This window comes from Nannospalax galili, unplaced genomic scaffold (genome assembly GCF_000622305.1).
Source record: "Nannospalax galili isolate Female #2095 unplaced genomic scaffold, S.galili_v1.0 scaffold655, whole genome shotgun sequence".
Lineage (NCBI taxonomy): Eukaryota > Metazoa > Chordata > Mammalia > Rodentia > Spalacidae > Nannospalax > Nannospalax galili.
Window position 1 is genome coordinate 2,201,036 of NW_008337285.1, and position 22,213 is coordinate 2,223,248.

Below are 22,213 nucleotides of genomic sequence, written 5' to 3' on the forward strand. Positions count from 1 at the left end.
TTGGTATCATTTGTTTTCTTGATCTTAGCCAGTCTGACTGGGGTAAGGTGAAATCTTAAAGTGGTTTTAATTTTGCATTTCCCTAATTATTAGTGATGTTGAACATCTTTTAAGATGCTTCATAGCCATCTCTACTTCTTCTTTTGAGATCTCTCTGTTCAGCTCCTTAGCCCATTTTTAATTGGGTTACTTCTTGTCTTGATTCTCTGTTTATAGAGTTCGTTATATATTCTGGATATTAAACCTGTCAGATGTGTAGCTGGTGAAGATTTTCTCCCATTCTGTGCGTTCTCTCTTCATTTCCCTGGTTGCCTAGTTTGAAGTACAGAAGCTTTTTAGTTTGATGAGGTCCCATTTGTTAATTCTTGCCCTTGTTTCCTGAGCAATTGATGTCCGGTTTAGAAAATCTTTTCCTACACCTATATCTTGTAGGTTTTTGCCAATGTTTTCTTCTAACATTTTCAGAGTTTCAGGCTTTACATTGAGGGCTTTGAGCCATTTGGAATTGATTTTTGTACAAGATGAAAGAGAGGGGTTTAGTTTCATTCTTCTACAGGTGGCGATCCAGTTTTGCCAGCACCATTTGCTGAACATGCTGTCTTTCCTCCAGTGAATATTCTTGGCCCCCTTGTCAAATATCAGGTGGCTGAAATTGCATTTATTCATATTTGGGTTTTCAATTTTGTTCCACTGATCTATGGGTCTATTTCTGTGCCAATGCCATGTTGTTTTTGACTACAGTTCTGTAATACAGCTTAAAATCTGGTACTATAATCCCCCCGGCAATGCTCTTAGTACTCAGTGTTGCTTTGGCTATCCAAGGTCTTTTGTGCTTCCATATGAATCTCAGGATGTTAGGATGTTTTTTTTCCCCAATTCTGTGAAATATGTCATCGGGATTTTGATTGGCATGGCATCGAATCTATAAATGGTTTTTGGTACGATGGTCCTTCGCACAATATTAATTCTTCCAATTCCATGACCATGGGAGGTCCTTCCATCTTCTGATATCTTCCTCGATCTCTTTCTTTAAAGATTTAAATTATTTATTGTAGAGGTCTTTAATGTCTTTGGTCAGGTTTATTCCGAGATATTCTATTTTTTTTTTGCAGCTATTGTGAAGGGGAGTGTTTCCATGTGCTCTTTCTCTGATTGCTTGTTATTGGTATATAGAAAAGCTACAGACTTTTGTAGGTTAATTTTGTAAACTGCCTACTGAATGTGTTAATAATTTCTAGGAGTTTTCTGGTGGAATTTTTGGCATCTCTTACATATCACCTGAAAAAAGGGATAATTTGATCTTCTCTTTTCCAATTATTATTCCTTTAATTTCCTGCTCTTTTCTTCTTGCTCTTGCAAGAGTTTGAAGCACTATGTTAAGGAGAACTGGAGATAGTGGACAGCCTTGTCTGGTTCCTGATTTCAATGGGAATGCTTCCAGTTTTTCTCCATTTAGAATGATGTTGGCTGTGGGTTTGTTATATATGGCTTTAATTATGTTGAGGTATGTTCCCTCCAGTCCAATTCCCTCTAGGACTTTAAACATAAAAGCATGTTGAATTCTGTCAAAGGCCTTCTCTGCATCTATTGAGATGACCATGTGGTTCTTGTCTTTGAGTCCATTTATATGATTTATGACATTTATTGACTTACGTATATTGAACCATCCCTGCATGGCTGGGATAAAGTCGAATTGATCATGGTGGATGTTTTTGATGTGTGTCTGTATGCAGTTTGCAAGTATCTTGTTGAGAATTTTTGCATCTATGTTCATTAAGGATATGGGTCTATAGTTTTCTTTTTTGGTTGTATCTTTACCTGGCTTTGGTATTAGAGTGCTGCTGGCTTCATAGAAGGAATTTGGAAGTTCTCCCTCCATTTCTATCTTTTTGAATAAATTAAGTAGTATTGGATGTAGATCTTTAAATGTCTGATAGAATTCTGGTATAAATCCATCTATCTGGTCCTGGGCTTTTGTTAGCCGGGAGGTTTTGTATTACTGTTTCAAATTCTTTTTGTGTTATGGGTCTGTTTAAGCTGTTAATCTCTTCTTGGTTTAGTTTTGGTGGTTCCCATGCCTTTAGATATCCGTCCATTTCTTTTAGGTTTTCAAATTTAGTAGCATATAGGTTTTAAAAGTATTCCCTTATAATGTTCTGTATCTTTCTGGTGTCTGTTGTGATGTTTCCCCTTTCATCTCTGATTTTGTTGATTTGGAGGTGCTCTTTCTTTTGGTTAACTGCACTAATGGTCTGTCAATCTTGTTTATCTTCTCAATGAACCAGCTCTTGAATTTGCTCATTCTTTGTATAGTTTTCTTTGTTTCCATTTCATTAATTTCTGCCCTGACTTTTCTTATTTCTTCTTGTCTGCTGGGTTTGGGTTTCATTTGTTGTGGCTTTTCAAGTGTCTTGAGTTGTGATATTAAGTCATTTATTTGTGTTCTTTCCAATTTTTTGATGTAAGCACTTAGAGCTATAAGCTTCCCTCTAAGGACAGCTTTCACTGTGTCCCAGCGGTTCTGTTGTGTTGTATTGTCCTTTTCATTTAGTTCCAGGAATACTTTTATTCCTTTCTTCTCTTTTGACCCATTCATCATTTAAGAGTGCCTTGTTTAATCTCCATGTGTTCATGTGGTGATTAGGGCTTCTTCTGGTGTTAATTGCAAACCTTATTGCATTGTGGTCTAATAGAATGCATGGAATTATTTTAATCTTTTTGTATTTCTTGAGGTTTGTTTTGTGCCCCAGTATATGGTCCATTTTGGAGAAGGTTCCATGGAGTACTGAGTAGAAAGTATATCCTTTGGTGCTTGGGTGGAATACTTGGTAGTTGTCTGTTAAGTCCATTTTATATATGGTATTGTTTAATTCAGATGTCTCTCTGTTATCTCTCTGCCCTGTTGACCTATCTAGTGGAGACAGTAGGGTATTGAAGTCCCCTACTATTAATGAGTTGAGGTTAATCTGGGTCTTAAAGTCCTGTAGTATTGTTTTTATGAAGTTGGGTGCACCAGAGTTTGCTGAATATATGTTCATGATTGTAATATCTTCTTGATTGATTGTTCCTTTGATCAAAATGAAATAGCGCTCTTTGTTTTTTCTGGTTAGTTTCAGTTTAAAGTCTATTTTGTCAGATATTAGGATTGCTACGCCTGCTTTTTTCTTAGTGCCATTTGCTTGGTATATTTTGTTCCATCCTTTCACTTTGAGATAGTGTCTGTCCTTGAAAGTGAGATGAGTCCCTTGCAGACAACAAAAAGATGTGTTTTGTTTCTTAATCCATTCATTTACTCTGTCTTTTGACTGGGGAGTTCAGTCCATTAATATTTAAAGTTATTAATGAAAGATGAGTATTGAATCCTGTCATTTTTTTTTGTTTATATTCTTGCTATAGTTGTACTTTTACACTGTTATACTCTCCTTGGAGTGCGTTGTTGTCCAGCTCCAAGCCATCCTGGGCCTGCCTCTCTCAGAGCTCAGCTGAGGATGGTAAGGGCCCTCTGGTTCCTGACAGCTGAGTGCACTGGCTGACAGTCCTTCTTTGTGTTCACCCCATGCTCCCTAAAGACCTATTCTTTCTCTAAGGTGCTCCTGGTCATTGCTTTCCATAATAGTCTGTACAGGCAGTTGTAATAGAGCACCAGGCTAGGGATGTAAACAACAGAAATTGACTTCTATAGTTCTGGAGGTTGAAAGTATGAGATTAGGGTATCAGCAAGGTGGGTGTCTGTGGGGCATGTCTCCCTGGCTTGGAGATAGCAGTTTTAATGCTGTTGTCCTTGGAGAGTTTCTTTTCTGGTCCTGTCTGTTTGGTGTTCTGTATGCTTCTTGTATTTGTATGGGCGTGTCTTTCTTTAAGTTTGGGAAATTTTCTTCCACAATTGTGTTGAAGATCTGGTCCATGCCATTGTCTTGGGGTTCTTCTCCTTCTTGTATGCCTATGATTCGCAAGTTTGGTCTTTTTATGGTATCACTCAATTCCTGCATATTCCATTCTTGTGATTTCTTAAATTTTTCATAATCTTTGCTTGAGTGGTCCAGTTCATCCACTTTATCTTCCAATCTTGATACTCTGTTTTCCATTTCGTTCATCCTATTGGTGAGGCTTTCTCCTGTCGTTTCTAATTGGCTTATGGAGTGTTTCACTTCGTTCTTTATTTCAGCCTGAGTATTCTTCAATATTTCTAGCTCTTTTCTGAATTCATTCAGAAGTTTATCCCTATCTTCCTTCAGCTCTATGATTACCTGGTGTGTTCTTTAAATTCACTGAATTCTTTTATCATATTCTTCATTGTTCTTTTGAGATCCATGTCCTGCATTGTCTCTAGAGGATTCTCATTGTGCTCCTCTAGAGGATTGGTGGTATTTGGTAGGGATATGTTATTATGGTTTTTCATGTTATTATTTTTTTCTCTGTGATTTTGACATGTGAATTTCTTTTGTAGTTTCTGATTCTTGTATGAGACTCAAGCCTTCAAGTTTAGGTCTGGTTCCTTTTGTAAACTTTATGTGCCTTTGTGTTTTACTTTTTGGCATGAAAAGCTGGTTTGTCTAAGCTTCCGGTTCTCTCTTTTGATTTTATATTGGAGTGGCCAGATTGTTTTTGTCTTCAGTAATTCCCACAGAGGCCCAAGTCAGATGAGGATCAGATGCCCTCAGGCTTTCTCCTAAGGTCTGGATCCCTCCAGGAAAGATTTTGGCCTCAGGAGTTTGGGGGTTGGACTGGCCTGGGAGCAGGGACCATGAAAAATGCTGGTCTCGAGCAGCTGGTGGCCGTGACACCCAGAGATGCAAAGGGAGATGGGAATGGGAAGAGGCCCCAAGGGCTCCTGGGGACTGCACTGAGGAATTGGGTTGGTCTGGATGCAAAGGATCAGGAAGAGGAAAGGTCAGCCCTAGCATCCAGGAAAGAGGCTGCTGGGTTGTGCAGCTCAGGGAAGCAGAGGGATGTGAGGGTGGGGCAGGGCAAGGCCCAGAGGGCTCCTGGGGACCAGAAAAGGAATGGGTTGTTCTGGATGCAAAGGATCAGGAAGTAGTGGTGGTTCCCCTGGTGTCTGGGGCACCAAGACAAGGAATGGGCTCAAGCTGTAATCTTATTTTCAAATGTCCTCCCCTTCCTCAATCCAAATTGCTATTTCCCATTTATAGTATTTCCCATTATAATATTGTTACTACAGAAAATATTTCCTGTGTACTTAATAGATGTCAGGTACCAGTCTAAGTACTTTGCAATTATTAACTGATATAATCTTCACAATCCTATCAAGTAGCTACAAACTAGTTAAAAATGGAGGCAAAAAAATCCTAAGTGGTTTTCCTCAAGAAGATTAAGGGTTTGGGAGGTGGCAGAGTTAGGATATGGAATTCAGGCAATGACACTGCAGCTCTCAATTAGTAACTTACAACTATCTCTCAAGAGACAGTGAGCTTCTTTGAGAAAGAGTGTTTACCAATAACTTAATTCAAACCACACCACTTTCTGTTTTTCTAGCCTACTTGCATTTCTTACTGCTCTAAACTTGCATTCACACACACACAGGTCATGTCTCACTTTGTATCATTCTCGAATTCCTTCAGCAACTGAGGTTTCATTTTTACAGAGAGACAACAAGCTCCCTGAGAGCAGAATAGCTGTTACCCTGGGTAGTTTGGCTTGGGCTTATCACACGGAAGCAAGCATTTTACTAGTTAAATGATGTTCAGCAGTTTCAGAGAAAGCAGGGGAGTGTGTAATGGGTAGATTCTCCAAAGTGAATAGCAGAGAATGAGTAGGCTAGCATACACTAGTTTCTTAACAGAAAGTAAATGCAAAAGTGCCCTCAAGTTTGTTCACCATGGTTGGCTGGTCTTCATTTTTCAAAGTGAAATCTTAGAGTTCAATCTCCTAGTAAGCAGTAATTAGATACCCGTAGGTATACATTCTAATTGATCATTGGATTAAAAGCATGTACAGAAAGTTTGATCCCCAGCACCACATAAACTGTGTGGTTTATACACTCAGCACTCAGGAGGTAGAAACAGTTTCAAGGTCATCTTTGGCTACATAGTAAGTGTGAGTTTAGCCTGATCACTTGAGACCCTACCTTAAAAAGAAAATCCTAAAATCAAAATGATAAAATTCAAAATCATTTGAAAAATCTTCTTACCTTTCAGAAGTCCCATTATAAGAAAAATATTTCAGGGAAATAACACTAGAGCAACAAATAACAACAGGCCTGACTCTGTGAGTGATCCCTGGCTAATAAAACAAATATTCTTGCTTCTTCAACTGAAGAGTAATGAAGTAGGACTACATGAATTCTAAAGTTTCTTTCAATTCAGCCTAGAGTAAAAATAGCAGACAATAATATATCTGTGTACTTCCTATTAAATACTAGGTGCTAGTATATATTTTAATACCTATTATTTAATCTTTAGAACACATAGAACATAGATACTGTAATCTTCATTTCATAAACATGTGGAGTCCCAATTGTCAGCTATAAAATAAGACCTTTTCCAAACCAGTCCTTGGGAAACTCATTAAATACTTGTGTTATAGTTTCTTCTTTTTTGAGACAGGGTCTCCCTGTAGCTCCAGCTGTCCTTCAACTCACAGAGATCTACCTGCCCCTGCCTTTCAGAGTGCTGGGATTAAAGGCGTATGCCACCATACCTAGCTTAGTTTCTTCTTTTTAAAGATGGGTATAAAACAGCTGCCTTAAATAATATGCAAATGACCCAGTCTTATGCTTACAATGGTATTACCATAGTCACCCCAAAAGTTATTCAATAAAAGACAATGCAACTTTTTTTTTTTTTTTGGTCTTTTTGAGACAGGATCTCCCTGTAGCCCCAGCTGTCCTGGATTCGCTATGGAGATCTGCCTGCCTCTGTCTCCCAAGTGCTGGGATAAAAGGCATGCAACACCACGCCTGGCGACAATGCCACTTTTAAAAAACTGATTTTAAACTTCATTCTATAGACTGTTTTATTTTGAAATAAATTTTTAAAATATTTTATTATTTTTACTGTATGTGTATGAATGTTTTGCCTACATGAATGTAAGTGCACACATGCTGTGCAATGCCCATGGAGGTCAGAAGAGGGCATCAGAGCCCTTGGAACTGGAATTACAGATGGGTGCTGGGAATCCAAACCAAATCTTCTGTAAGAGCAGCCAGTGGTGTTAATCCCTGAGTCAGTGCTCCAGCTCTGTTTTGAAATTTTTTTACTTTCAACTGTACATATAGTAAAATACAGTCCTGTGAATTCTAAGACATGTAGAGATTAATGTGATCACTACAACTATTTCTGTTTTAGAAACAGAAATGGCCTTTATCTAGGCCATATATCTAATGGTCTGTAGATATATGTACCATGGAAATTATTTAATTTTTTCCTAGCTTCTTTGTACATTGTTAGTATCTAAAGGATTGTGTCATCCTTATATGATTAGTATTGAGCATAACGTGGCACACAGCAAGCTGCTCCCTAAGAAATGTGTATGTTCAGTGCCTCAAAACCATTAATGTTGGTTTACCTCCTGCACATCTATATACCATCCTTTGAAACTAAGAAGTCTTTTTGTCCCTTCTGTACCTTCTGCTTATTGCCACTGGCATGCTTTCATACTATATTGAAAGTACCTGTTTTCTAGAGGGACAGTTAATTGGATGAGGCAATTAGAATCAAGGCTCATTTGTGAATAAAAATTTATACAGAAAAAGTAGAGAAACTGGGTGTGGTGGCACATGTCTTTAATCCCAAGATTCAGCAGGAAGAGGCAGGGGTATCTCTGTGTCTCTGTGAGTTGAGGCCAGCATGGTCTACATGAGTCCCAGGCCAGCCAAGAATACACAGTGAGACACAGTCAACAACAACAAAACCAAAACCAAAACCACAATAAAACACACACACACACACACAGACCCACACAGACCCACACAGACCCACAAAACAAGCAGAGAAAAGTTTGTGAAGGTAAAAGTGACAGTAAAATTTTTAGTGGAAAGCTAATGAGTATCGTGTTCCAGTTGCTTACTATGTACATTCTTAGGTTTCAATGAACAGGAACAACATGATTGCCAAGTATTCATCTTTATTCCCCCTTCTGCTTTCCTAAATGTTGTAATGAGCTCTCTCTCCTTTTACCTTTGCTCATGTAGATTATAGTGTCTTTAAAGTAACTGGACCAAAATTTATGTCTTTAGAGAAATCCCTCCTGACTAAAAAGATTGCTCATTTACTTTTTTTTTCTTAAAAAAACAAAACAGTTTTGCTTTGTAGTTTAGGCTGACCTCAAACAAAAGAATCACTACTTCTCTACTTCTGAATGTTCGAATTACAGTTACGCATCACCATGCTTGGCTTAGATTGAGCCTTCTGAATTCTAGGTAATATAACAAACTACTGATATTTTCATGAGGATATAGTTTGGCTCTCCAACTCTAGATGGCACAGTCCTTACAGGATTGCACTTAATCCTTTTTTAAAAATTAATTTTCAATGGCAAAATTCTACATATCATGTGCACATATTGTGAGCTACATGCATATACTGAAAATGGTTATATAGAGTTAAATAACACTTGTATTATCTCACATATTTACTTTTTGTGTGTGTGTCTTTTTCAGACAGGGTCTCCCTGTAGCCCCAGCTGACCTCTCGCTATGGAGACCAGGCTGGCCTTGATCTCACAGAGATGGGCCTGCCTCTGCCTCCTAAGTACGGGGATTAAAGGCATGCAACATCACACCCAGCACATACTTACTTTTTAAAGATTTTTATTATTTTAAATTATATGCATATGTGTGTGTGTAAGTATGTGCATGTGACTCCAGATGCTTTGAATTCCTCTGGAAGTGAGCCACCCAACATGGGTGCTGGGGATTGAACTCATGTCCTCTGCAAGAGCAGTACATGGTCTTAACCACTGAGCCATCTCTCCAGTCCTTCACATAGTTTTTATGGCAAGGCATCACAATTGTTACTTAAAAATAATTTTTTAATCACATTTATTTGTATGTGTGGAGATCAAAGGCCAACTTGAGGCTTGAGGGAATTGGTTCTTTCTACTGTGACTCCTAAGACTCAAACTCAAGTCATCAGGTTTGAAGATAAACACCTGCTGAGGTATCTTGTCAGCCGGCCCCACATTATTTTTTTTCTTAAACCTTTCTGGAAACAATCAGTGCTAGTCCCTCAGTTTGGTAGTAAATATATTTTAGGTGAAAATAGAATGCACGGGGCTGGAGAGATGGCTCAGTGGTTAAGAACACTGGTTGTTCTTGCAGAAGACCCGGGTTCAAATCCCAGCACCCACATGGCAGCTAACAACTGTCCATAACTCCAGGCCCAGGGGATCTGACAGCCTCTTCTGTTAACACTCTTTTTTCTCTTTTCCTTTCTTAAAGTATCAACCAGGCTTGACATTGGAAGATTGTAATAGCCACATTAGAAGAATTTAGGTTTTAATTTTTATTCTGAGAATGCTAAAATAGCATTTTATTTTTTATTTATTTTTAAAATTTTATTATTTTCATTTTATGTGTATGAGTGTATTGCCTGCATGTAGGTAAGTGCACCCGTGTCATGCAATGCCCACGGAGGTCAGAAGAGGCTGTTGGATCCCCTGGCCTGGAGTTATAGACAGTTGTTAGCTGTCATTTGGGTGCTGGGATTCGAACTGGGGTTTTCTGCAAGAACAGCCAGTATTCTTAACTGCTGAGCCATCTCTCCAGCCCCTAAAATAGCATTTTAAAAACAATGCTGGGAAGATAGCTCAATGGTTAAGCATGTGTACTTCTCTAGCAGAAGACCCCTGAGCTCGGTTCCAGGTAGCCACTTAAAACTGCTTTTAACTCCAGGGAACACAATGCCTTTGGCTTCTGTAGGCATTTGTACTCAAGTACACATACCCACATGCAGATACACACAAAAACATACATAATTAAACATAATAAAAACTCAATCTCAATACTTCATAAAAGAAAATATAGTAATTAGACTTCTTGCCCCCAAAGCCCGTTATTACTGCATAACTAGAAAAGTACATATAATTTCTTAGGTCTTTACTGTTACTGAAAAAAACTGGACAGGTTGGACAAGCTATTTAACAATGAGTGCTTTTACAGTAATAAATGGTGACAGCCTAAATAAAAAAAGAATGCATTACTGAGATATCATCAATTGTATTCTGTCATTACACACAGTTCCACCCAGTGAAAGCTTGTCAAAAATTGTTACTGTAATCCATGAAGAAGACTTCACCTCAGGCAACAGAGGGGAGAATGTGGAGGGCTAGCTCTGAACAGGTGTGTTGAAGTGTAACACCAATGTTGACTCACTAATCTCTCTAAATTAGTTTCATCTATGACAATTATTAACTTTTACTCTGAGGTGTCAGGCATGGATGAACTGATCCATCATCAATAGGCATTTTAAGAGCATAAATGTAAATAATGAGGGTGTGGATCTATTTTAACAGTGAGTGTTATTTCATGCACAAAAAGTAGACAAGTTTTCTTGTTCCATTCAAATGACTACGGTATTTGGGAATCTAGGAATGTCTGGTCTACTCTTCAAGTCAGCCCATGCTGACTCCACTTAATCTTGTTAAAAGCGCTGATTCAGTTTAGTCCATGAATCCTTAATACAAAGGTACCTCAGCTTCATAGGGGATTGTGATGTATGCAAAGCAAATAAGTATATATTCTGGCCATGATACAGCTGAATGACCTCTGGCAAATTACCTGTATAGCTATCAGGTTCTTTTTTCAATAAAAGGGTGACAATAATTCTTATGATTATCACGAAAATTAGAAGAGATCACTTAAGGAAATTATCTAATATGGTGCATGACACAACAGATAGGAAACACATGCCTAGCTGGATGTGGCAGTTACTTGAGAAGTTGAGGCAAGAGGACTATGAGCTAGAGGCGAGCCTGGGCAACACAGTGAGACTTTGTCTCTGAAAAAAAAAAAAAAAAACAAAAAACAAAAACAACCCAACCCAACCAATCTAACCCAATCCAAAGACACATGTTCAGTCCCTTCATTAAGGGACTTCTGGCATCCTTACTTCCCTAAGAAATCAAAGTTTGGAACTTAATGCAGAATAATAAACTGCTTGGGATTAAAGCTCTTAAAGGTAAATCTTAAATATTTTCTGCTTTGTTAGCTCCCAGAAGTGTCTAGCAAACAACTTCAACGACTTTTCAAATTTCCAGGTGTGAGAATCACCTGGGAAGAGCATTTCAATGAAAGGCTGTCTAGATCAGGTTGGCTGTGGGCGGGTTTACTGTGTGGAGGATTATCTTGCTTCAGTTAACTGAGGTGGCACCATTTCCTAGCCAGAGGATCATGAACTGAATGAGAGTAGAGAAAATGAGCTGAGCACAAGCATGCATGTTTACTATATAGCACAGGATAGTTTCAAACTTGTGATAATCCTCCTGCCTCTGCCTCCCTGAGTTCTGGGATTATAGACAAATGCTAATAAACCCAGGTTAAAAGTTCAATTGTGATAGCCCAATCTATTTTCTCTTCTGTTCCTATGTTGTTAATATCATTTCCAAGAAATGTTTGACAAATCCAAGGTCATGAACCTAATTCCCTTATGCATTCCAGTTAAGTGTATAGTTTTAGTTCTTTAATTTCACTCTTTGATTCATTTTAGCTCCCTTTGTATATGGTAAAGTTATGGAGTTATGCTTCTTTCGCATATGGATATCTACTTTCCCCAGAACTAATGATAAGAAGATGCACCTTTTTCACTGAATGTTCTGCATTCAGTTGAAATCAGCAGACTATAAGGTTCATTTTGGTCCTCTCTGCTTTACTCCACTGGTATTTGCCCATTCTTCTATCAGCACGATTATGCTCTGATGTGAGCTTATAACAAGTTTTGAAACAGGAAGTATGACTCTTTCAACTTTGTTCTTTCAAGATTGCTTTGGCTAAGCCCGGCGTGGTGATGCACGCCTTTAATTAAATTCCAGATCTCTGTGAGTTTGAGGCCAGCCTAGTCTACAGAGTTCCAGGTCAGCTGGGGCTACAAGGAGACCCTGTCTCAAAAAAAAAAAAAAAAAAAAAGATTACTTTGGCTATTTGAGGTCCTTAAAAACTCAGTATGAAAATTTGACAGAATTTTTCATTTTATAGGGATTGAAATGAATCTGAGGCTGACCCTGGGTAGCAATTAAGACTGCTAAATTATATTAGTAATTTTTCTATTCCATTCCATTCCATGAATAGGGGATATTTTTCTAACTATTTACCTTTCCTTAATTTATTTTAGAAAGTTTACAGATTTCAGTGTACAAGATTTGGCCTTCACTGATAAATTCATTCCTCAGTATTTTATTCTTTTTAATGCTACTATAGATAGTACAATTCTCTTGTTTTGTAGGTTCTTTACTGTCTGTGTTCAGAATTTTAACAGATTTTAATGTGTTGATTTCATGTTTTGCAATGTTGTTTAATTAATTTACTGGCTTTTTCATGAAGCTTTTCCTTTTTGGGTATGGAATCTTTAAGGTCATTATCTTTAGTGAATAAAGATCCTTTGACTTCTTCCTTTCCCATTTGGATGGTTCATTTCTGTCTCTTTCCTACTTTGGCTAGACATTCTACTACTCTATTAGTAACCGTGGTTAAAGTGGGCACCCATGTCTTTTTCTTGAGCTTAGGGAAAATCTTTCAGTGCCCCACCACTGCATATGTTGTCACCTGTGGGTTTTTATAGATGGTTCAAGAAGTTCCCCTCTATTCCAAGAAAGGATGCCATATTTTGTCAAAAATTTTTGCATCACTTTATCTTCTAAGTTACATGTTCCAGATTATACTGCATACCCTAGGTGAATATAAACTATAGTTTATATGTATTTTCACAGTCCACTCTTTCATCAAATTGCTTCTAAGAGTCAAAGCGAACTCTTAGCTGTAAGCTAATTTACAAGTTATATACTTCCAAATAAATGTCTCAGAGTAAGCATTCTTATTTCCAGGATGAGGACTATAACCAATACTCAGAAGGTTGAGGCAGGAGAATCATGCATTTGAAGTCAGCCTGGGTTACATAGTGTGAAACTGCCTCAAACAAAACAACCTATAAAACAACAAAAACCATGCAGTTTTTTGTTTCTCATCTATAAATTTATATATGACCCTATCATAGAAAACTCTCCTAACAGAACTACTGAACTACTGACCAAAGCGCAGTCTTGAGAGCTTTAGGAAGTAGTGTATGAATTAGTATTTTGAAAGAATAATAGTAAAATACCTTTTAAAGCCTGGTTTGTTTAGTAAGTTTTGCATTAGTTTTTGCATTAGAGAGCTTGTTCTCTGTGGGTCATGATGGCTTTTTCCTCTTTTAAGAAAACAGCAGATACAAGTTAGAATCTGTGTCATATTTGTCATTGTTAGCTCTCGTAAAGAGGTGGTGAGATTTTAAACAGAAGAACTGAAAAGCAGATTGCTGAAAAGAGCAAGGCTAAGCTTGGGGGGGGGACAAAAAAAATCTACACATTCCACACACCAAACTATAAACCCCAATAATTTCCTTTGGAAACAAAACAGCTGCTATGAGCTTAAAAACACAATCCAGCAGCCTCTTCTGTACTCCGCAGGCATTGCACGACACGGGTGCACTTACCTACATGCAATGCACGACACGGGTGCACTTACCTACATGCAAGCAATACACGCATACATATAAAATAAAAATAATAAAATATTAAAAACCCCACAAACAATGAACAAACAAGCACACTGTCTCTGTGCTATGGAAATGTTGTTTTTATTTGTATTTATAATGATTACTCTTTGAGTCAGAGTTTCACTATGTAGCCCAGGCTGGCCTCAAACTTATAATTTTCCTGCCTCAGACTTAGGAGCTCAAGAGTAGAGCAACGATAGGTATGTAGTCGTCATGCCAGGCATGACAGTGCTTTTGTTAAACACCAAACCTCCTAAAGGCTACAATGTTCCTTAGGCCCATTTTACCCATGTGACACTAACACATTTTCAGAATTTAAAAAAAAAAAAGGATGATGTGGGGCTGGAGACATGGCTCAGTGGTTAAGAACACTGGTTGTTCTTGCAGAAGACCCAGGTTCAAATCCCAGCACTTCCATGGCAGCTAAGAACTGTCCATAACTCCAGTTCCAGGGTATCCGACAGCCTCTTTTGTCCTCTGTGGGTATTGCATGACACGAGTGCACTTATCTACACAGAGGCAATACATGAATACACATAAATAAGCTGGGCGTGGTGGCGCACGCCTTTAGTCCCAACACTCAGGAGGCAGAGGCAGGCAGATCTCTGTGAGTTCAAGGCCAGCCTGGTCTACATAGTGAGTTCCAGGACAGCTGGGGCTACAAGGAGACCCTGTCTCAAAAAGACGAAAAAAATAAAAATAAATAAATAAAATATTAAAAAGAAAAAGGATGATATAACTGCTCTTGAAATCTTCCCTGATCTCTAATAACTGCAGGGTACTGATTACTGACACAAGTTATTCGGAGGTTGAGGGAGTAAGCCTTAAAAGGAGTTTTAAATGATAAAATGTTCATTCATTTAAATGCTAATGTTGAATAGGCAGATACAAGAGAAACAAGGAGTAAGTCAGGAGTTAAGTATTTCAAGTGATGGATTATCTGAGGTTTCTAGATCTACAGCTGAAAAGAATGTGCTTATGGAAACTTAATTTATTCAATTGTTAGACACATCTATTGTTTGGAGCTAAGTTTTAACCAAAAATAGATTCTAAAGAAAAAAGTCAAAACATTCTAAAATGTGGCTACTACTATACAATAATTTTTCCCTCATTGTTCTCTGGCAATAGATCCTGATTAGCACATAGCAGGTTTCTATCCAGAGGAACTAGCTTTGTGATGTCCACTTAGTGGAAGTTCAATAAACATTTTATAAAATAGAATTATTAATAAAAATGGTTAAGAAGGAAGTTACAGGCAGTTCTGTCAAAAAACAGAGGCTTGGGGGCTGGAGAGATGGCTCAGCAGTTAAAAAGCACTGACTGCTTTTGCAGAAAACCTGGGTTCAAATCCCAGCACCCACATGGGGCTAACAATCATCCATAACTCCAGTTCCAGGGAATTCAAAGCCCTCTTCTGTCCTCTGTGAGTACTGCATGACATGAGTGCACTCACATATGTGCAGGCATAAATAACTCATACACATAGAATAAAACAAAAAACCCAGAGGCTCATACAGGTTAGATATATAAGGTTAGGCGTATAAGGTTAGAGACAAAGCAATTAATACTATAAATGTTGGCTCATTCGTGGCCACTGAGGAATGATTCATTATAAAAATATGTTTCAGGGGCTGGGGAGATGGTGCAGCAGTTAAGAGCACTGGCTGTTTTTGCAGAAGGCCCAGGTTTGAATCCCAGCACCGACATGGCAGCTAACAACTGTCCATAACTCCAGTTTCAGGGGATCTAACGACCTCTTCTGTCCTCTGTGTGCATTGCATTACACAGGTGCACTTATATCATGCAGGCAATACACATAAAAAAGTGTTTTAAACGTAGGTTTAACAAAAGCTTTATACTATATATAGACACCTCTGGTTGCACAAATATAATGGAACCACTGAAATAATTGGCTATACCTTAATCAAGGCCTCATGCAAAAGCAGTGAGAACTCTGCTGCTGAACTACTTCTGCAACTTTTGTAGCTTTTTTTTTTGTAAAAAATAAAAGAAACTTGCACCCACTTGTGAAAGAGATGCACTCTTGCTCTGGAGTGTGTTACTGAATATGTTAAAGCTGTAGTGAAATGCTTCTTCTAATCATGTAGTTATTAAAAATTTTAAAAAAAGAAAAGAAAAAAAAAAAAAAAGACAAGAGGGGCTGGAGAGATAGCTCAGCAGTTAAGAGCACTGACTGCTCTTGCAGAGGACCCAGGTTCAATTCCCAGCACCCTCATGGCAGCTACATACTGTCCTTAACTCCAGTTCCAGGAGAATCTGAAGCCCTCTTCTGATCTCCACAGCATTGCATGACATGGGTGCACTCACATACATGCAGGCAATACACTCATACGCATAAAATTAAAATAACAAAACATTAAAAAAAAAAAAAAGAACAAGAATCAGAGTCCGGCTGGCTTTGAACTTGAATGCTCTGGCCTCAGCATCCAAAGCACTTAGCCACCAAAGTATAGTTTAAGTAAATTCAGGCCAGGTAAATTATCTCTTACATCTATTCACTAACACGAGTTTAATTATAAGTTTAACAGGATGTCTTAACTGTAATTTTTTTAGAAGGCAAGATTACAGTTATAAGAAACACTACTTCTTGTCATAAATTTAGCAGATACCAAATAATTATGATCTATTTCATAGTCCCCCAGGAAATCTTTAAACTTAGAAAAACTTCTCTTAGAAATTCTATTTATAACCTGAATTATCATGTTCATGAAGACACTTAAAAACACAAAGAAATCTTTATCTTTTATAGTTAAATTTCAATAAAAATTTCAATTATATGGAGCCTCGGATTTTTCCTGTAACCGTCATATTAAATTTTGTGTTCCACATTAAAGGAATTAAAGTCAATTTCTTTACCAATGAACTATGAGAAGCACAAATTAAGATGAAAGAATGAACTGGGAATATGCATGCATATATTGTGCATTTATATATTTATTATACAGCATAATCTGTAAATCTCGTACTGAGACTCAATATTTAAATGGCTGAAGAATGTGTGTAGTGAATTATTGCCAATCAATGCCTCTGTTCCAGTATAAATATAATCCTGAATGGCAACAAATCTATTATTACAAATTCCTAACTAAGTACAGTACTTCATTATTTCAAAACACCACTGTCAAGTTATAGAGTAGCAAATAAACATATTTATTCCATATACCTGATGTCTTTCCTTCAAAGCACACAGAACACTAACTATAAAGAAAAATTACAAACCAAACATCTTTGTGGGAACAAAGAAACCTAATGAGCATTAAAGAGCTAAGCCAGTGTCCAGGGGATGTAACTCATTTGGTATACTACTCCTCTAGCATGCACCAAGTCCTAGCTTCAGTGTTCAGTAGTGTACAAAACCAGGCATAGTGAAGCAGGCCTCTAATTCCAGTACTTGGTAGGTAGAGGGAAGAAGTCTAGGCATACTTGGGCTACTATAAAGCAAGTTTGAGTCAAGCCAGGGCTACATGCGATCCTGTCTCAAAGAAGCCAAACAAAACCAAAAAAAAAAAAAAAAGATCAAACTAGTTAGAGCACTCAAAATTTTCATATTTGTTAATGTGGATACATTATATTTTATCACTGTAATTAAACATTGCTTTTTCAAGTTAACTTACTTCATGTAAATTCTTCCAATTGATGCATTTATGCAATCAATTAACAAACATTTATTGAGTGCTGACTTTATTCTAGATATATTGTTAGGAGACGGAGTTGCAAATATGAATATGATATGAACATTAAAAAAAAAAAACAACTCCTACCTACTAGTTCTGGGAGAGAACCAGGAGCTTTGGCAGTAGGCTGTGTTACTTTGGGTAGTCTCTGGACCACAAAACAGACCATACTTCTGATACAGGACATGGAACAATGGAGCAGGAACTGATCTGGAAGCCTACCTGAAGTTTAGTTCTCATAATGCTAGATGATAATATATAAAATACTAAGGAAGAAAATCAATCAATGGTCTAATGCAACCCTAAAGCCTAATAACCATAATGACTGGCATGGCAAACTACCTCTATTGGTGCACTAGTGGCACTGTTATCTGGGGGCAATCATCAGCTGTCTCATTGGACCTAAAGCCCTCTCAGTGGGAGTGAACTCATGGTGGCACTGTAAACTCAGCCAAGTACACGTAGCTGGAGAGGACATAGATCCTAGAGAAAACCCTTTCTCTTTTATACCTCTAGACAAATGAAATTTCTTACCATATGCTAAATATGGATCCTTATATTTACAGACAAACATATCATATACCACTCATCAAAGAAGCTTCTTTTTGCAACAGACGGAGGCTGCAGAATTCCACAACTGGTCACACACAGAGAATACTTATCTGAGAGATACCCAGTCCTAGGTGACATATCTACAGCTGAACCTCTATACCTAAGGCCCATGGAACATAGTAGAATGAGGGGTAGAAAGAAAACTAATGTTTCCCCAGTGAAGCTTCCTTACACAACAGAGTGAGATACACATAGAAGGCCACAACTGGCCAAGTTTTAAAGAATAAGAGACTGAAGAGTGTGTATTCCTGGATAGGAGTCCTATATTGAACCTCACCTACCCACGGCTCAGAGACCATTGTGGAAGAGAGGGCAGAAAGATTGTAAGAACCAGGACTGATTCAGGAACACAGGAAAGCAGAGGTTTTCAGGCTACTGGAAGCATGCACATGTGAACGTGTGGCAAAGGTGGCACTGAGCACAGGACCCGTGCCAACTCAATCAAACAAGGGCCCAGAAGGGAGGAGAGAAATGGGTGGTAGGCCGGCCCCAGACAGTGCACTGTTGGAGGCTGATTGCTATATGGTGAGGAAGAGTATGCCTTACTTGTGATCTGTAGATGAGCTGACTAGACTCCACTGAATGAATCTGCACTGAAGCACATCTGGGTACAAATGCCGCACTGGACAGGATTTAACATGTATGAGGGAATACATGAGGTCTGGTGAGGAGATGGGCCAGCATAGATGGGGGACGGGGGTTGAATTTGATTAAGAATTGCTGCATGAAATTACAAAAGCTCAATAAAACATTTTTTTTTAAAGGTCAGAATTGGGCTGGGCATAGCACACACCTTTAATCCCAGCACTTGGGAGGCAAAGGCAGATGGATCTCTGAGTTCAAGACCAGCCTGATCTACATGGTTAATTCCAGGTTAGTCAGGGTCACATAGTGAGAACTTGTCTCAAAACACAAGGAAAGGAAAACAAAAACAAAAACAAATACAAAAAAAATCTTTGTAATAGAATGGAAGACAAAATAGAGTAGTATGGGGTTATATTAAAGTAGTCTATAGTTTCAAATTTGCAATACCTAAACAGTACTCTATCAAAAACACTTGTTATACCTAGAACTCTATCATTGCTTACATTCACCCTCTCCTTTGGTTGTTCTACAGAAAAACTTATAATTAAAAACTTAAAAGATAAGTTTATAAATATCTAAAGCTGGGGCTGGAGAGATGGCTCAGCAGTTAAGAGCACTGACTGCTCTTGCAGAGGACCTGGGTTCAATTCCAGCACTCACATAGCAACTACGAACCATCCTTAACTCCAATTCCAGGGGAATCCGAAGCCCTCTTCTGACCTCCGCAGCATTGCACGACACAGGTGTACTCACATGCAGGCAATAAAGCCATACACACAAAATAAAAATAATAAATAAAATATTTGAGAAAAAAATCTAAATGTTATCATTTCAAATTAACAAATGGCAATTATCTGCTTCCTATTTTAATCCTAAATTTGTTTTCTAACTCTAGAAACTTCTTGATTGATCAAGTATTAATGATTAAGAGAGTATTATATATGATCTTAGGCAAATTTATGTAACTGACTCTAGGTTTTCTAATTTAAAAATAATCATATATTGGGGCTGGAGAGATGGTTCAGCAGTAAAGAGCACTTACTGTCCAGAAGGACCTGGATTCAGATGGTGGCTTACAACCACCTGGTAATTCCAGTTCCAGGGAATTCAATGCCCTCTTCTCGTGTACACAGCACTGCATGAACAGGGTGCACTTACATGTAGGCTAAACACTCAATACACATAAAATAAAAATCAATAGGGGCTAGAGAGATGGCTCTGAGGTTAAGAGCACTGACTACCCTTGCAGAGGATTGAGGTTCGGTTCCCAACACTCAACTAATAACTATCCTTAACTCCAGTTCCAAGGGATCAGAACTCCCTCTTCTGGCCTCCACAGACCAGAGCACTTATGTACATGCATGCAAAACTCATACAAATAAAATAAATTTTTTTTTTAAAATCATACAATCCACACTGGACGGGACTGTCTTGGATTTGACCCTCAGTGTCTGTGTTCCACATAGCTCTTTTTTTTCTTTCTTTTTTTGGTCTTTTTGAGAGAGGGTCTCCCTGTAGCCTCAGGTGGCCTAGAACTCACTATGTAGACCAGGCTGGCTCGAACTCACAGAGATCTGCCTGTCTGTGCCTCCCAAGTGCTGGGATTAAAGGCATGCACCACCATACCTGGCCCACATAGCTTTTTGACTTGAAATGGTTCTTCATTATTCTACCTTCTGCTTAGATTGAATCATTTGGAGAGACCAGCAGATCATAGAAATGAAGGAAAACGAAGCTATGTCTTCCATATTAAACTCTAATGTTGGCAATATCCCTATTAAAACTAGTCCTCTGCAATACTAGTTGACATGCTACCGTGGGCAGGGGACATTTCACAAGGACCCATACTTAGATGAAGAGTTTCAGGTACTGCTTAAGGAGGGTGAATCAGTTTTCTCCAGGGATGATAAGCTCCCTGATAGGTTATCTAATCCCTAAATGGACTCAGTAGGGTGTGTGTGTGTGTGTGTGTGTGTGTGTGTGTGCACACTCTTCAGTAAAAATACAATAATAAAGAAGAAGGGGTCATAAATTTGAAATGGAGTGTGTTAGGAAATAGGAGAAGTTGGTGGGAGAGGGAGGGATAGAAATGATGTAAATGCAGTACTTGTGTATAAAACTCTAAAAGTCTAATAAAAAAAAAACCCACTTGTTCTCTACTAATCCTGGAGATTTTTTAAAAAATGTACATAGTAGTCAGGATTTCCTGAGCTGCAGTTTCTTCTGGAAAATGTTACTGAACTCATTTCTTAAAAACTAAACTCCTGGCTCTCTGCTCCTCCCTGTTCTAGAGACAACTACATCTTCTCGTGCAGTGCCAGCCATGATCATCCCTGAGACACGATGGTAAAGGCTAGAGTGAATGGATTTGGCTGTATTGGGCGCCTGGTCACCAGGGCTCCTTCACCTCTGGCAAAGTGGACATTGTTGCTATCAATGACTCCTTCACTGACCTCAACTACATGGTCTACATGGTCCAGTATGAGTCTATCCACAGCAAGTTCAACAGCATAGTCAAGACTGAGAATGGGAACCTTGTCATCAATGGGAAAGCCATCTCCATCTTCTAGGAACGAGATCCCGCTAACATCAAATGGGGTGATGCTGGTGCTGAGTATGTTGTGTTGTTGCTATCAATGACTCCTTCACTGACCTCAACTACATGGTCTACATGGTCCAGTATGAGTCTATCCACAGCAAGTTCAACAGCATAGTCAAGACTGAGAATGGGAACCTTGTCATCAATGGGAAAGCCATCTCCATCTTCTAGGAACGAGATCCCGCTAACATCAAATGGGGTGATGCTGGTGCTGAGTATGTTGTAGAGTCTACTGGGGTCTTTACTACCATGGAGAAGGTTGGGGCCCATTTGAAGGGTAGAGTCAAAAGGGTCATCATCTCTGCCCCTTCTGCTGATGCCCCCATGCATGAACCATGAGAAATATGACAACTCCCTCAAGACTATCAGCAACAATGCCTCCTGCAATACCAAGTGCTTAGTCACCCTCGCCAAGGTCATCCATGACAGCTTTGGCATCATTGAGGGACTTATGACCACAGTTCATGCCATCACAGCTACCCAGAAGACTGTGGACGGCCCCTCTGGGAAACTATGGCGTGATGGACGTGGGGCTGCCCAGAACATCATCCCTGCATCCACTGGGGCTGCCAAGGCTGTGGGCAAGGTCATCCCAGAACTGAATGGGAAACTCACTGGCATGGCCTTCCGTGTTCCTACACCCAATGTGTCTGTCGTGGATCTGACCTGCCGCCTGGAGAAAGCTGCTAAGTATGATGACATCAAGAAGGTGGTGAAGCAGGCATCCGAGGGCCCCCTAAAGGGCATCCTGGGCTATACTGAGGACCAGGTCGTCTCCTGCGACTTCAACAGTGATACCCACTCTTCTACTTTTGATGCTGGAGCTGGCATTGCCCTCAACGACCACTTTGTCAAGCTCATTTCCTGGTATGACAACGAATTTGGCTACAGCAACAGGGTGGTGGACCTCATGGTCCACATGGCCTCCAAGGAGTAAGAAGCCCTAACAACCCCGGACCCCAGCAAGAGGAAGGGAGAGCCCCTCAGCTGGGGGGGGTCCCCTGCCCTAACTAAGCCCC

At 39.0% G+C, this 22,213-nt stretch overlaps 1 protein-coding gene and 1 pseudogene across 1 annotated transcript in view; one reads left to right on the top strand and one right to left on the bottom strand.

Moving 5' to 3' along the window:
- Faf1 (Fas associated factor 1) overlaps window positions 1–22,213 on the bottom strand; it is a gene marked incomplete in the record, with an annotated part of 402,697 nt that overhangs the window by 78,406 nt on the left and 302,078 nt on the right.
- LOC108490823 lies at window positions 20,939–22,141 on the top strand (annotated as a pseudogene).